We start from the raw sequence: 16,684 nt of genomic DNA, 5'->3' as shown, positions 1-16,684 counted from the left end.
AGCATGAATCCAGCTTTTTGGTTGTGTTTACTATAGCCTCGCCTGCTGCATATGTTTAAAAAGGAAACCTAGCCCATGTTTTAAACACAGTTGTAGGTTGACTGAGGAGTGTGTATCCCAAAGATGACCCCTCTAGCTCTGCCCTCACCCTCACCTCACCCTAACAATAACCCCAACAATGTTCAAAATACTCCCACTGTATTACTTAGAGCAGAAAGTTAAGTCATGCATAGTTTTACACCAAGGGTTAACCTTTAGCTATAAACTTAAACAGGTAAATTACATGTCTCCAAAATTACAGTCTTTATGCAGCTTTGATTTTACGAACTGCAAGATGACCACAGTGAGTAATATAACAATGAGAGCTGCATTCTAGTGAGCTGAATGTAGCTTTGGATTCAAAAACTAGTACATTTGAAGAGGAATATAATGATTACCTAGATATATATAATTGACTTGGCGCCATTTTGTTTAGATTGAATGGCTGTTGAATGGATGTCATATAGCGTAAAGCTCCCAAGCTCAGTCACTTAAAGTTAGTGACTCAAAGTCACTATAATCCCCTTCAAGACTCAGGCTTCAGTGCCTTCAAAACCTACTACAACCATTATGGTGAATGTTTAACCACTTAAAATGTCATTGTAGAACATACAATTGGCAAATTCAGACAAAGCCCTACTCCTGTCTGAATTTGCGTGTTGGTCATGTCTCTCTTCTGCAACCTGAAAGTTGACAGTAGTGTAACGGTTGTATAAAATGAATCTTGTTTTATGAAAGCAAAACTTCACAGAGAATGTGCTTGACGCTTATAAGTGAAAGCAGCAATATCAGCATTGATTCCCTGTGTGTTTGGTCACATTTTCTTAGTAAGAGGCCCCTACGATAGACCTGCATAAAAAGTCAAGACAAACATTGTGTCAGTTTCAAATTTTGAGACCATTTGAGATGTTATTAAGAGTGGAAGTGGATTCCCACTTTACACTTGTTTACAGTGTGGACAGAGATACCACAGGCCTTAGAAATTAGGTATTGTAGGCAGTAATATGAAACTGACTTGTATTTATTTTTAGCTTTACAGTACAGTAAAAGTAGAGGAGCAGACCTTTTCAATGTCAAGTGAAAAATACCATTGTTATTATTACCACCCACATGGCTTCAACTAAGTGACATCGTGCATGTGTGTCAAAAAGATATTGATAATTTCTCACCTTAAACTGCATCTGTGACAGCCTTTTATTTAGTTTATTACTATAGTTATTGATTTTGATTTAATTTTTTTGATTTTAAAAACAATATTGTGTCTAGAGGATAATTTGCTCTTGTAAATTGGGAATACTTAATGCCCCTTTAAAAGGTTAACTTCTATTCATAAGCAATAGAAGTTCTCAGATTTATGGACTGAGATGTGCTCCCCATTTCTTTTTATATGTAATGTTTAATTTGAAAACATTGTTTCCCCTCACTATCATGGCTTATACTATCAGTTACCATGGCCCTCAGGCTTCCCTTTCCTTGTGGCTTTTTTCTGTCACTCATTTCAGATAACACAATATCAACAATACCATCAACCCCAAGCAAGGGCTTGTTAAGGTATATGTTTTACCCCCACTCCTTCCATGTTGCCTCCAGGGAGAAGTGAGAGCATCACCGTTTTGTGCACAGAGTCAAGGACATACATGTAGACACAACCACACATACAGTATACACACACACACTCACACATGCACACATATACACACACACACACACACACACACTACCACAGTTATTCACATAGTCTCATTGTACTCTCCACATATCCAATATAAGTGAAAGAATTATGTGTTACAACAAAGGCCCCATGATCTGTCAAACACAGCATTCGCATGTCATGTTTCTCTTGCACCCTCTCCACCTTCTCCCCTCAAGCACTGTGATGACAGTACATTATTCAACCCACAACAAAGGTAAAGATAGAAGTTAAAGAAATGACTGATCATAAAAGAATCCATGCATAAACAAAATGTGGGGTAAAAAAAAAACAAACTTTATTTTTGTAGTAAAAGGGGATGAACCTGAACAAATATATGTTTAAATATATACAATATACAAATATATGATTATACATACCTATAAATATACAATTAATGTTGTACTGAGCAAAACAAAACAGGACCTTTTCCAAGGATTTTTAGTACTTTCTTCGATTATTTGACTAATATTGCATCACATACAGCCTTTCCTTTTGAAAAATGTCTTCAACCACTATTCCATGTTCAAGAGATGAAAGCTTGTTCTTTTGTGCTCCTTTGTTTTCCAGACATGCCTCAGCACAGTCTCTTACAGTCACTTTATGCAAATTAGATTAACTGAAACTGGACTCATTTACATCTTCAGTCTTAGTAAATACTCAACTAAATGACAAAAATTGTTATGATGCAAAATTCTGCTGTGCATCATTTCAATGTAGCATGTTGCTAATCAGCAAGTTCAGTTGATGCTGATGTGAATGTCATTAGTTCTGCAGGTATTTTGTCATAAACCAGCTGAAAGCTTTCAAAGAGATCCACATTTTGACCTGATGATGACACTCGAGATAAAAATACCAGATCATTACCAAAATCATTAAGATACATTGTCTGGGAATCGTGAATATCTGTACAAAATTTGGATCTTGCTGCTGGCCCTAGAAAAAAGGTCAGTGTCCATCCAATAACCTTTATTTCTGTCTAGATCAAAGTAGTGGGCATTTCTGTCTCTAGAACCATGGTGATAGCGTGAAGCACAGTTTCTTTTTGTTCTTTTCTTGAGGCGGTTCCTGCTGTTATAAGATCAAATGAGCTTTTTCACTTTTGTTCAGATGCACCAGTGTTGCAATCATTCTCAAGCCCAATGTTCTCCATATGGAGAAAATGTCTTGATAAAAGAAAGACAATGTCATGTCAGTTTGAGTCAATTGTTTCTTGACTCATTCACCCAAACAACTGAAATTATTGACCAATTTAATTATCAACTATGGTCTCACTGCAACAGTACTTCAAACCACCTGTTCCCAGGTCCCCAAAAGGGAGGTGTCAGTCATTTCACTATTCTCTGTTGTGCTCTCTATGTCCAGAGTATTGCCTTGAACTCAGTACCATTATATAACCCCAGATGGTTCTCTGGCGCCTCTGCTCATCTGTAACATGTTCATAGGTCCAGCCAGCACACACACAGACCAGAGCATGCAGGCGGGCCTTTGATCTCTCTCTTCCCTCATGGGCCTCCTCAAAAGGGTGATTCTCCTCAAGCTTGCCCAGCCTTGATGCATCTAGCTGGATGTCCTCCAGGTCTGATGGGGAATGGAATGATACTGAATTAATTAACTGCATTTATGCAAACAATATGTCACCCCAGGGATAAGCTATGGCACTGCAAGCATCCACATCACTTGTGCACCACAGGTCCAGTTATTGTCTCCCTCTGTAGGCCCCCATTCTCAAATAATGACAGTGGCTGCCAGTGCCAGACAGCCTTTCACATTTTTACTCACAGTAATTCACAACAAAAGCAGAGGTTCCCTTATATCCATGCCATATGCCACACTGTGGAAAGTGCATGCTCAGATGTTTAAGCATAGTGTTTTAGGGGTTTGGCTATTTGCCAAAGGCAGTCCTTTATGATAAGGCATCTGTGAGATGTATTTAGCTGCGCTGATGGATGTTTACATAAAGTACCTGCCAAGTGGCATAAGGAGAATTAGATGGGGTTTTTTTTATGGAGGTGGTTCACTGCAATGTGGCACCATGCAAACTCTGAAAATATGCAGTGGATTTTCTCGTGCATGTATGGACATCTGTGTCTTTTTAACGAATGTATAGTGTATCTGTGTGCATAAATCTTTGAATGTAATCCAGGGGGTAAAGGAAAGTAAAATATTGTGTTGGCTTTACTCTGTTATGCTCTTGTCGTGAGGCTCAGTGAGAGGAGGTTGGCTTGACTCTCTTGTTTTGGATAATTGTACACTGCCGAGGTCTGTGGTCCCCTTCTCTGTCTCCCTGTGGCCTAGGCTGCAAGAGCCATATTTAGGTTGCACGTCCTCCTCATCCTATCCTGTCTCATCCCCATCCTGTCTGACACACCCCCACAACACAGCAGGGGGCAGATATAGGCACAGAAAGTGTATCCAAGGCCAAACTGTAGATGTTTGAGCAAAATGTACTATTACTACAAGACTTGTAATGACTTCTCAGTAGTGTTCAAAGTCTTTGTTTTGGACCTGTTTTGTGGACATAAAGTTGCATGGTTTGGTTACATAAATGTTTTTTAGGGAATTTATGTAACCAAAAATATTTGAAACCATGCTTTAGCTGTACTACTGTTATTTTATTTTTGCAGGTTGTGCTCTCATTTTCTGTGGTATTATAGGTTGCTGCAGTTTGTTTATGAAATGAGATAAATTTGTACTTTAGATGGTGCAACAAGAGCAAATTAAGTAAAATTTCCACTGAATGAAAATCATGAACTGGGATAGTATTCTTTGGAATATTTAAGACAAAATTAGCAACACAGCATAGGGTTGCTGGGTGTTCAGACCAAAAATAACACTGTTAAAAAAAACTAGTGTTACCACGTCGTGGTTGTGTGCCAACCAGCCCAGTTGCACGGAATACATTCACAATCTTCCCCTCCTGAGTTAAAGTGTTGAATAAGTGTTCAGAAGTGTTTTTTCAGAACATTATGATGTCACAGATAAGCCCAAAAATGTGTTTTATGAGGTCACCATGACTTTGACCTTTGACCTTAACATACTGAAGCACAAAGCTCTAGCCTTGTGTGATAATTTTTATATTTTTGAAGTCTCTAGATGTGAATCATCAGTTAAGTGGCTTAACTATAGGTATCATAAAAAAATGAAATGAAGCAGTATACCTAGGTCCTTGCAGGGCCACAATGTGGTGTGTGCTGTAGTCTTATCATGCATGGCTCTCAAGCCACTGCCTGCATCAACTCGTACACCTGTCTCCTGCGGCAAATGATAGTAGGAGCAGGTGTTGTTGGCTCATGGGAGAGGTCTTAGTTTCTCTGGGTCAGTCTCATTTTCTCTTCTCACTTTCCCACATATGCACTTTGACACAAACACTTCACTTTCTCTCTGCCTTTGTGTTTAATCACCCAGCGAAGAATTTATCACCACAGGGCTTGGATTCCAGTCATTATCTGCTGAAATCACCCATGCAACACACATGCATGTTTTATAGCTAAAGGGCTACATATATATTTTTCTTTACTAATAGACTCTTTATCAGGGAGGACTTTTAGTAATTTATCATTCTGCGGCCCATCTTTCTTTTACTCTCTATGACAGCCAAGCAGAGTCTTTTGAGTGTTTCCTAATCTGACAATAGTGTACCTGTATGACCTGATGTGCTTTATACATTTCACTGTGTGTATGGGGCATATGAGAAGGTCAGAATCATTATGTAACCCTCAGGCTTTTATCCACAGAAGCACCTGCCTGTGGTTATTATGTACGTTATTTAGAAGAAGAATGGTAGAACAGGTGTTCATCAGTATTAGACTGGCAGAGATGCAGCCAGACAGTAAGTAGGTGCACTACACACCATCAGATATAGAGGATCTGTGATTATGTGGGTTTTGGGTAGACTGAAGAGGTGTCCTTCAAGAGAAAAGAGACTAAGGAATCAATGTGACTCAAGCTGGAGGGGTCATCAAAGAAGCCAAACTCAAACTCTTGTTCTGTCATTAAAATTTTCAAAATCACTGACAAGGCACAAGCCAGGCTAATTCATTTCCCAGTGATTTCACCTCATTGCCTTTACAGGAATGTATTTCTGACCTGTGCTACTGAACAGCAAACCTTACTGGTGATGACTAAATTTTTCTAGTTGTTGCTCTAATTGTTTCCAAACCACAGCTGTAGGAAATAGAAAACGATTATTTTCATTGTTTTCCAATAACCAGTCATCTCTTATATTCCTTGTCATGCCGCTTGTAGATGATCGTAACCCCTACTCTTGACTGGAATTGGGATGCAGAGTTTCCAGTATGTGCAGAATGCGCATCATCACATTACTCATTCCAACATTTCTCCTTAATTCAAAGGCTCTGGGATCACATTCAGCTGAGTAAATAATGGTGGTCATTTTACATCCCAGAGGGATAATAATAGAGCCCTCACTCCTGATTGACACAGTTGTTGCTGTCTATTAGTCATCAGACTACATCACATTTATGTCTCATTAGATGGACACTATATCAGAGTAGGTGATCATGGTTCCTCAAAGTGCAGGTATGACTTTGCCCCAGTTTGCTTGCAGGTTTTAGCCCCTCTGGCGGAGCGTCAGAGTGGCTTTGCACAGACATTCATGGACCTCAGAGGATGAATCCCAATGACTTTGGTGATTCTTTCACCTTTGCTCTAAAGCAGCCATGGGTTTTGTTTAAGAGTGAAATGTTTTGATAATTATTGCACAGATTGCATTAAATTTTACAGATGGATCTAGGATTGATGGGGTGCAGAGGATCTATACTAACAAATTCGATGATCCCCTAACTCTATTTGACTACTAACAAATCACAGTTTTCACTTAAATATCTCATTATCTACTAGATTGATTGGCACAAAATTTAATACAGACAGTCACTTTTTCAGATAAATGAATCCTGAAGACCACATAGGGATTCCCTGACTTTTCCTATAGCATCACCATGAGATTGATGGATTGATTACTATGAAATTTTGGTGCAGACATTAAGGGTCTTTGTGCTAACTAGCAGATGCTAGCACGCTAACACACTAAAGCAAGATGGTAACAGTTATAAACATTAATGAAAATCTAAATTAATGATAATCTTAATAACAGCCAGTACTATACATATTATAAGTACTTTATGCCACTTATTTGCTCACCCATCTCTACATATGATACCATAAAATCCTACAGGGTATGAGTGTGTGAATGGGTGTGATGTATGTATGTGTGAGTGAATGGGTGAATGTGGCAAATATTGTAAAGGGCTTTGAGTGGTCAAAAAAAATAGAAAAAAAATTCTTCTGAATGAGGTAGAGAGGAACCAGAATGTTTTAACGCAGATAAGCAGCAACTGGGAAAACCAGGGGAGTGAGGGGTGACCATCCAGCAGAGAAAGGAAGCGGTGCCAGATTCTCAAAGACTACGCGATGACTCATAGGTCAAGGCCCCTGTCCCTGTAAACAGGATCTTTTGTATAATTGGAGTCCTGACTCACATGCTGCAACCATACATTCTGTTCTACTTTTCAGTTAGAATCTCTATCACTGTGACTCAAGTAGTACTAATCTCCCAGGGAGTATGGGCAGAAACCAGAAATGAAGCATGGGATAGTAAACCAGTTATCGGTGGAGTCAGGAGAGGGGGAGTACGTGTGAACAAAGTTAAGCATGTTAAGGATAACCCCAAGTGCTTTGATAAAGCTGGTGCCAAAATGATGATTGCGACTCATCAGGATGACTCTTTACTGTAATGTGCTCTTCAACGGGAGATGAAAGTTCAACAACTTTCATCTCCCACAGGGCTGGGAAGTGTTGTGAAAGCTGTTGCATGTCACGGTCATGGTTAGGGTGTCAGCACTGCTCTGGTTTATCTCTTGATCAGGTTACAAGATGACCAAAGAGCTGGACTGGATAAACTCTCCGTCTCTTGAACCTGTCACTATTTCTCCAATAGAGAATACGAGCAGTAATAAAGATAATGCAAATATTCCCATAAATGTAGGACAGGCTCTTACCAACTTTTTGGTTAAGTGTGATGAAATTTAGCTACATTTCTCTTCGTTGCATTCCCCTGTGATTGCCGAGAAGACTCCAAGTAGGTTTGCCCTTTAACGGACACACTTGCCGTCCAATAAGCATAGTGCATTCCTCACATTCTGGAAAGACAGTGTCAAGGCTATTAAAGCCTTAAACTAAAAGGTGTGTATGTGTGAGTGTGTTGCAGCTGGGGAGGCCATATTACACCACGTCACATGCAGTGGTCATCCATGAACCGACCTTTGCATTTCTCAGAATCCTCTTTTAAATACCTTGCGTAGATCATTGATTTATAGTCTCTGTTTAACAGCTCCTGAAACCAGACTACAGTTGAAACAGTATGGTATGGACAGCAAACTCCAAAAGGATTCCTTCTTTTTCCTTACAGTAAGCTCCCTACTACACACACACACACACACACACACACACACACACACACACACTTTAATAACAGCAGGTGTGTCTCCCTCATCACACAGCTGCACACCAGAGCATGAGAGTGAGGTAGAGTTATACAGATAGTGAATGTGTGTGTGTGTGTGTGTGTGTGTGAGAGAGAGAGAGAGAAAGAGAGAAAGGGAGAAACGGAGACAGAAAAAAAGAGAGAGCAAGAGAAGATTCAGACAAATTTAGATAAACAGCGACAGACTACAGCAGGGAGAGACAGAACTTGAGTGGAATATTTTTGCGAGTGGAAGAAGCAGAATAAGAGAGAAAGCAAGACCTTAAAAAGAGAGGGTGGTTGGTTTACTGATTGGCAGAACCTCAAGAAGGCAGAAGTGGTTTTAGGAAAACTTTAAAAGCTTCTGGGAAAAAAAGGAACGGAAGAGAAAAGAGCCTGGTAAAAAGAAATCAGTGGAAACAGCACAGTGGTGAGAAAGTTAAAATTTTAGTGGAGTGAAGTGTTCTAATCTTTTCTCTCCTGAGGGCGTTTTTGGACGGCTCTCTCATCAGTCTGGGCAGGACTCATTTGTCCCTCTATTCCTCCCTCCCTCCTCCCTTTTCCCTGTGCCTTAGTTCACTGCAGAAGAGCGTAACTAGAGCCACGCGATGACTACAGGTTGAGAAGTGAGTGAGAAAAAGGGAGACAGAGATCAAGGAGAGGAGAGGCTGACACACACCTCACACATTGGAGTTTGGTTCACTGTGCAGTCCACAAAGGTGAGGTGAGAAGAGAATATCTTATCAGTCTGTGAGCTTTACCTGCACATGAGTGAGTGCAGGTGAGCATGTGTGTGCGTATATATTTGTGTGCCTATATGTAAACATCTCTGTAGGTGAGAGTGTGGCCATGATGAATTAGAGCCCTGAGCAAGCAACTGCATGCAGTGGATCTGTTTGAGCAGAGGGTTTTCCTTGAATCCACCTCAATGAAGGCTTCTATTCATGTTTTGGTGTGTGCACCATTCTCATGTCAGTGATCAGACTTTGAAGCGTGTGTGCCAGGTTTGCCTTTCCCAGATCATAGTTTGGTGTGTGTATGAATCACCCCGCAAAGTGGAGCAAAAGACACATTGTGAAAGTCACTGCACCCGGGTGCCTGTACACTGTATGTGTCTGCACGTGTGTTTGTTTCTCTTTGATTTCACTGCAGTTTCGCTTTCTGCAAGATCAATGAACACCAAGGATTTGTTTAGCTGTGTTAGCAGTGGACACCTAGTGAAGGACAAATAGACCATAGAGAGTCAACACCTCATCTGGCCACAATATGTGCTGCCTGCACATTCTGCTGCCACATTTAAAATTGCTGGATTTCTTTTGTAAAAGGTTTGAATTTGCAACAGACATCAGATGTAAAGACAGTGATGAGATGCAGAAAACAGCTGTAGCAGATTGAAGTAAGAGTATCTCTGTAGAATCTGTAAGCATGCAGTATAATGCACTGTAATATACTTTCAAGAAGAAGTAGCTGCAGTGGTAGTATTGTAACACTCTTTACACTTTTCTCTAATATGTTCTTAAAATATGTTCAAGCCTCAGAAGATTTTTTTTCTCCTCTGTCTCTCCTTCACTCTCTGTGTACTGTGGTTATCCTGCTTTACTTCCAGCCCAACGATGACAGCTATGAGATAAGAGCTTCCAGGGTGTGGCTGAGGGACCTAAGGGTGGGGCTCAGGTAGAGCAGATAGAGAGGTCATTGTGGAATGTTTGAGATTCCTCTGCAGCCCTGCCTCTGCAGTGAATACAGCCAGCCCCCAACATGCATGCCCCCACCCAAGCTCAGATCCTTTGCTTCCCACCAGGCACTCCGCCTCCCCTCCCCACCCTCCCCACTCACTTATGCTCCCTGCCCTGTAAGTGGAACCTGCTCAGTCATGCCAGTCTGCCTCCCTGTCCCAGCCAAACTACCACACTCATTTAAAGGATGGAAAATCATCCTCAGCACTGCCAGGTGTGGCATTCCCCCTGTGAGCGTAATGCTGTATTTTGCCAGGTGTGCCATCAGCATGTCTGAGTGAAGGAGACAGAAATAATACAGTATGTGAATGGGATCTGGCCTAGGGAGGCTTTGGGTTCTGATCCTGAATCTCTAAGTTAACGATGAAGAACAACTGCCAATAGTGATATCTTGTTCTTGTGGTGTGTGTCTGTATTGCATACAGTTGATCCAAAAGTCCCCAGTGAGAGTGCATGACAGATTGAGCAGCAGCAGCCAGGCTATAAAAATTGTTGTTTTATCTCTTGCAATCACTAGGACATAAATAAAAAGTGCTGTGTGAATATACATGCAAAATGTGCCTTTCAGACTGTACAATACAAATTCTGATGTCTCTTTTTCTGCCTGGAGCGCCAAGCTACTCTGAAGCATCCATACAAAAAGCCCGTTAGCTTTGGATCAGTCAGACTGACTCAGTAAGAATGACAGTGGCAGCTCACTTCCAACGTCACAGAACAAAATTATAACAAATTGCCAGATTTGTCCATCAGTCAGCAATCAGAATCATGTGCTCATCATCATGGCACAAACCAGGTATTCCTTTGAAACCTTTATGAGTGAATTGATTGATTTATGAGATCGGAGGCGGCAGTGAGGTCAGGCATCCAGGTGTACAGCACTGCAAGTTAAAGGTGCCAGACATAGATTCCACTGAGAATAATAGAATGGACAAAGGATGTTTGATATAAAGTTAGCATGCAATGGAAAGATTGGCTGAGAGAATCATAAACCTATAGGTGTCATGGCAGGCATGCCTCAGGCAGTTACTGAAAGGAGTGGGACAGATGGAAAGAGAAGGGTGTGTCAGAAGAGGGAGACAGCAAAGAGGTGAGAGAGTCCCTGTCCAGCTGTATGACAGCAGTGTTGGACTGGTACATAGAGCTCTTCAATGGCCCAGTAAATGCTGCCGGAATGAAACCCATTTAAGCACTTCAGACTTTTTACCTCACATTACCTCTCCCCTTCCTACACCTCCCCCTTTATCCCATATCCCCTCCTCTCTGCCTTATGGCCTCAGTGGGTCTGGTCTGGCAGTGGTATGGTTTTCATTAGTCAATTACAACCTCTGAAGCTGGCTGCTTTTCTGAGTCACTTTTCTTTCCTATTTTTGCTTCTTTTTCTTTCTAAGGTCGCCTCTCACTCTGCTTGGTACCACATTCCTTTCTCTCTCTCTGAATTTCACTCAAGATCAAAGCTCAACCAACGACTCATTGCAGTATGTTATGAACTCAGTCTTCCCTTCGATATTGTAGCCGTCACCATGACAACCTCTTGTCAAATTGCCAATTTAAATTTGATGTGTTATTAATGTAAAAGGTCAGTCAAGTTCACAAAATATCCTCCAAGCCTTGTGCATACCAGCGTCTTGCATCTGTATGTGCTTGTAGAGATGTATGCACAGAGCAAGATAAACAGCACATTCTCAAATGCAGGAAAAGCCAACACATGCAAGCCCTCACTTGCTCGTATATGCATTTATCAATGTATGCAACAATAGGATAGCTCAATATGACTTCTTGGATTAAAATTGTCAAACAAGGAATAAAACATCTGCTAAAAAAAAGCTTTGGCATGCAGATTGAGGGTGTTCCACAAAGATGTCAATAAAGGATTTTCTCTGTGTTTTCAAAATGCAGTAAATGCAGTAATCAGACCAGTCTATGGGATGACTCAAATAAAACTTTGCCCCATGACATGGGAATTAACCAAGAAAAATTCATCAAATTCTCAGCTTGCAAGTACTTGCCTATTAGTTATTTATGTATAAATTATTGTTAAATCTGAAGCATGCCACATGCACTGGTGTGTTACAATGTAAATAATTTAATATGCAGTGTGTCATTATTGTGAAATATTAGCAACCAAAAAGCTGCTGTTAATAGTTCCAATTTCACACCTTATGTGTAAAGCTGTACATAAGCAATGTCCTAAATTAACAGTCAGTGTGTGCTGGAGCCAGGGTTTTATAGGATAAACAGCTGTAGGCAATTTAGCCTACTGGATGTAAAGCACGGGGCACTGGGCAATAGGTTGTGTGTTTGCTGTGGTAGTTTACACTCTGGCTGAGATGCTGGAACACACTTAGTCATTGGATGTTTGTTTCTGTTTTCTTAAATGATGGACATCATAGCATTGATCTCTGGTCAAACAAAGAAAGTGCGGCTCTAGTAATCTGCAGGAAATAAGAGATGAATGGGATCAGAGCCCACAGACATAGCCAGAGTACAGCTGAATTATCACCAAACACCACAAAGTCTCACATAGACCCAGCTCAGCGTTTCCTCTCAGATAAGTGTTTCCTCTGTTCAGCTAGAGCAGAAGGCCTGAACCCATTTACTTGGGTCAGGTTCTTGCTGCCCAGATCCATTCAACAAGCAATTTATGTTAATAAGTAAAACCTTTATGTCTCATTTGCTAAAAAAGGCCTCTGAAAAAGAAAATGCCTCTCTAATGTCAGGGTTTGTGTTATGTGTTCTGACCATGTCAATGTAAGTTTAAAGCATAAATAATAATTTGCTCATCATATTTTCAGTGATGATATAGTTTCAGGGCCATTTTCGACAAATGGATGCGCCAATTTAATTTGTAATTAACATATAGTGTGTGTATGAATATGATATATGTTGTATGTTATGAAAGCGTTTTAGATAATGCAGGGACCACTGCTTTTAAGCCTGAGGCACCAAACTAGCAACTGAAGGCCTGTGACACATCTCAGCACTTTCTCTGAGACCTTAGGTAAAAAACAAGGGGCGGGGGCGTGGAGATAATAACATCCTGACAACTTCAGCTCTGTTTGAAGGCACATAACTAATTTAATGAACCAAAATTCCTGCCTGAGGCTTCACCCAATCCACCTCTCTTATCAGTTTTGTGTTTAATTTTGTTTTCGGTTGTTAAAATTTATTTACAATTACCCACCAGTGCAGTGTGAGAACAGAGTAAGGTATAAACAGGACTGCAGATTGAATTCACCACCTCACCTCATTTAGATGCAGTCCCACTCAGATCATAAAGGAAGGGAGGGTAAGCAAGGACACCAAGGGGGGGGGGGGGGGGCACATTAGGTGCACACTGTGTTCTGTATTCTCACTGTGTTTTAGGTGTCTTCTCACAATACAGATGTCGACCACCCTGCTGTGAGATTATTAGCTCATCACTGCTACCAAGCACACAGTCGCTAATGGATCACGTCCCATCTTTATGCAACATATTTTGTGACTGGACACCTTGTCACTTTGCCCCCTGAAATTTTAGCTGTGTATGTCACCTATATTGAATGGGTCAGGTGTAAGTCAGGGCGCAGAGCAGTTTGTCTGTCTTGAGCTTGAATCCCAAGTACCACCAGGTTTGTATACGTGGGAAGAATGTACATCACTTTTGAAAAAAGCATCTACCAGAATGAATGTGAAGTAATCAGAGTGTGATAGCTTGCTAGACTGCGATCTACTTCTATTTTTGATAAATTTATAAGTAATTGATCTCAATGGGGACCTCTTATTGTTTCTTATTCAGCCACATTCTCCTCCTTCTTGTGCCCACAACCTACCCTCTTTTTTTTCCAATTTGAATTCCCATTTGTAGTTTCTATTGGACAAAAAAATGGGCAATTGTTTCTTTTTGGGTCTGGTGAGGAGGGAAGTTTTCCCAGCAGTGAAACCACATGCTTACAAAGAAGAGATAAAGCATGAAGGATGAGAGGAAAAACAACAACTTTCACCTTCTGGCCATTATCCAAGCCTTTTTTTTGGGTTAAGAGAAAAGGCATCATGACCCACTGAATCACTTTGTTCTTTATCCTTTCATCCTTTCAAAAATTGAATGAGGAAGAGAGAGACACCTAAAAAAGTCTTCCAGTGGTGTGCACAAACGCTCCCATCTTTGTTAACTAATATGACTTAGGTTTCCTTCTGTGTGTGCTTCTTCAAGTGGGCATGTGCATGTGTGTATTTGTGGTCGCGTGGCTGTGTCTATGTGTCTCAGTGTCTGTGCGTGTATACTTGTGTTTGTCACAATAGTAAAAGTACTTAACTCCTTGTGGTTGCAGCTTTGTGGTCTCATGGACTAGATGAACTCAAAGGTCTCACACCCACACACACACACTCACACGCACACAACCCAGAACACCTCGAGGTGACTCCCCATGGCAGGGTGCCCACTGTGTCACAAAACCACAGAGTTGTACATTCCCAGACTCTGAGAGTGGGATTAGATTAGCAGAGTGGAACACTCGCATCTGTAGGCGATGGCTGTGTGTTTGTCTGATTGCATCTGTGTGTTTATTTGTGTCTGCACATAAACGCGGTCTATGAGACTCATGCCAGCTCAAGGTGTGTGGGAAGGAACACTCAGCAGTGGCTGCTTTCTGAGTGAATCATGTGAATTTTCTCCAGTGAGCTCCTATAGGTCAACATTTTATGGTGGCATAAATGGCCCTGTCTGCCACATGCCCATTTTAGCTGGTGTATAATTTGATTTCTTCACACTGAATGGGTTCTTTGATTGGCAGACAAGTCATGCATGGCTCAGTGCTACCCCTCCTTCCACAAAATACATTTGTTTTGACTGTTTTAATTTTTAAATGTAAGAGCACTGATAATTTCTGATACTATAGATAGATAGATAGATAGATAGATAGATAGATAGATAGATAGATAGATAGATAGATAGATTGTTGAACTTAGCTCAAAACTCACACCTGTACTGTGCTGGAGCAGCTTCGTGTCTCCTCTACTGTATGATATGCATGTGTGCCAAATTCTTAGGCTTTGGCATCTGATGTGAAGGCTAAACCAGGCTCACTTTTGATCCACCTGAGGTGAGGTTGAACAAAGAGCGAAACAGATGGAGTGTCATCACAGACGGCATTGCTTGGCCTCAATTTGTCCCATAAAGTGCATATCAAACTCAGTGGGAGCTGTGTTGAGGCTGTCGATCTAGAAATTATACCACACTTGCTTCCAGTGACATTGTGGTTATTGGCATTGTGATCGTAGCTGACAGGCATTCTAATGGGAGCAGATATCTCCCACTGCTTCAGGCAGTGAATTTAAGTGACAAAAATGATGGTGCAACTTAATAGCAGCATATTTGTCCATATTTTGCTGAGAAAGCGATTTTTTGGAACATACTGAGAATTTGGATGGACAGGGGGGAAGTCAATAATCCTGATGGAAGGTTTTAATTAGCTTTTTATTTTTTTACACATACCATATTACTACTGTGAAAACTTACCACAGCCACATTTCAAGCCTACAGGAGGTGAGTGTTTGATAATCAAAACATGGATTTTGGGTGGGGTATTACTTCAAGCACATCATGGAGAAAGCTTGTCAAGCTGTAAGATCTAGGTCTAGAGTGTTCAGGCATCTATGCATGCTTGTGTGCGTGTGTTAACCATGTGTAAAATTTGTGTGTTGTTTCAGCTTAGATAGTGTTGAGTGGCTATTAAAGTGGTGTTGAATGGATATTGTGGATAGTGTATGAGTTTGGTGTTGATAACCCAGTGAATGATTGCGAGTCTCAACTACATCTTGGCCACGTGAGTTTTGAATTCAAGTTTGAAGCTTTGAAGTGACATAGAAGGAATGGTGGCAGATACAGATGAGGAAAAGAACAGCAGATAGGGACAGGGTGGGGGCTTGAGTAAGCAGTGATGTACTGAGGGAGGAAAGAGGAGCAGGATGCCACCATCTGTTAGCCACATGCACGCCCCACAGCAGTCACATAAATCTCAGCCGTACTCAGCAATGCAAGGCTGCATTCCGCCAGGCTAAACGTGCACTGGCTAGCTACTGCCACACAAATGTGAAGCTCATGCATCATGCAGACCTAGGCCATACATGAAACACATACACAGTGGCAAACAGGTTAAGATGAAACACAATGATGAGACCAGGACACTTCTGGGGGAAGTGTGGGATGTATATTGGAAACCATTTCTGCTGTGGGGAATTGTGATAGTGATATATTGCTATAAATTTAATTAACGACCTGCCAGTTACCCAGTGATTTTAAATATGCTGCTGTCATCATAGAGTCATGAATTACAGCTCCTAACTATTGGCTAGAAATCTGTAGGAAAAATACTGCAGCTCGGCGATGGTTGATTTAAAAGTTGTTTATAAAGGCAAAGTTCTTCTGTTCTTCTGGTGTGGTCCCTTGGCCCTCCACTACACTAGGAACAGTGAATGTGCAAATACACACACACACACACACATACACACACAGTTGCAGGTCACCAGGGTTAAAGTAAAGCTCAGGCAGGGAAATGCTTGGATGACTTGGGTGTCCTTGTGCTCTACAGATGGGCTGGAGACTTGCAACGTTGATTCTTCTCACCAGCCTTGTTTTCTTTTTTTTTTTGACAGTTGCTATGCTATAATGTTGGTGTATGTCCACTCTGGTTGAGTCAAGACTATGATGGCAGCTTTCATGTCAATGTCACATCTCATGCCTTTGCCCATCTACTGTCC

At 41.1% G+C, this 16,684-nt stretch overlaps 1 protein-coding gene across 6 annotated transcripts in view; it reads left to right on the top strand.

Annotated features, from left to right (window-relative positions):
- Positions 1 to 16,684, top strand: part of znf469 (zinc finger protein 469) — a 181,108-nt gene that overhangs the window by 108,999 nt on the left and 55,425 nt on the right. For 4 of the 6 annotated variants that reach the window (XR_011694238.1, XM_071502919.1, XM_071502902.1 and 1 more), the window contains 2 exons: positions 8,082 to 8,158; positions 8,789 to 8,932. The exons of the other annotated variants lie outside the window; for them this stretch is intronic. The gene's annotated coding sequence lies outside the window, so the exon portion shown is untranslated. The remainder of the gene's footprint in view (positions 1 to 8,081; positions 8,159 to 8,788; positions 8,933 to 16,684) is intronic. 6 annotated transcript variants of the gene reach the window in all.

This window comes from Trachinotus anak, unplaced genomic scaffold (assembly GCF_046630095.1).
Source record: "Trachinotus anak isolate AG129_WGS33_773 ecotype Australia unplaced genomic scaffold, CSIRO_AGI_Tana_v1 ptg000002l, whole genome shotgun sequence".
Taxonomy (NCBI): domain Eukaryota; kingdom Metazoa; phylum Chordata; class Actinopteri; order Carangiformes; family Carangidae; genus Trachinotus; species Trachinotus anak.
This window is presented reverse-complemented; position numbering and strand designations above follow the sequence as displayed.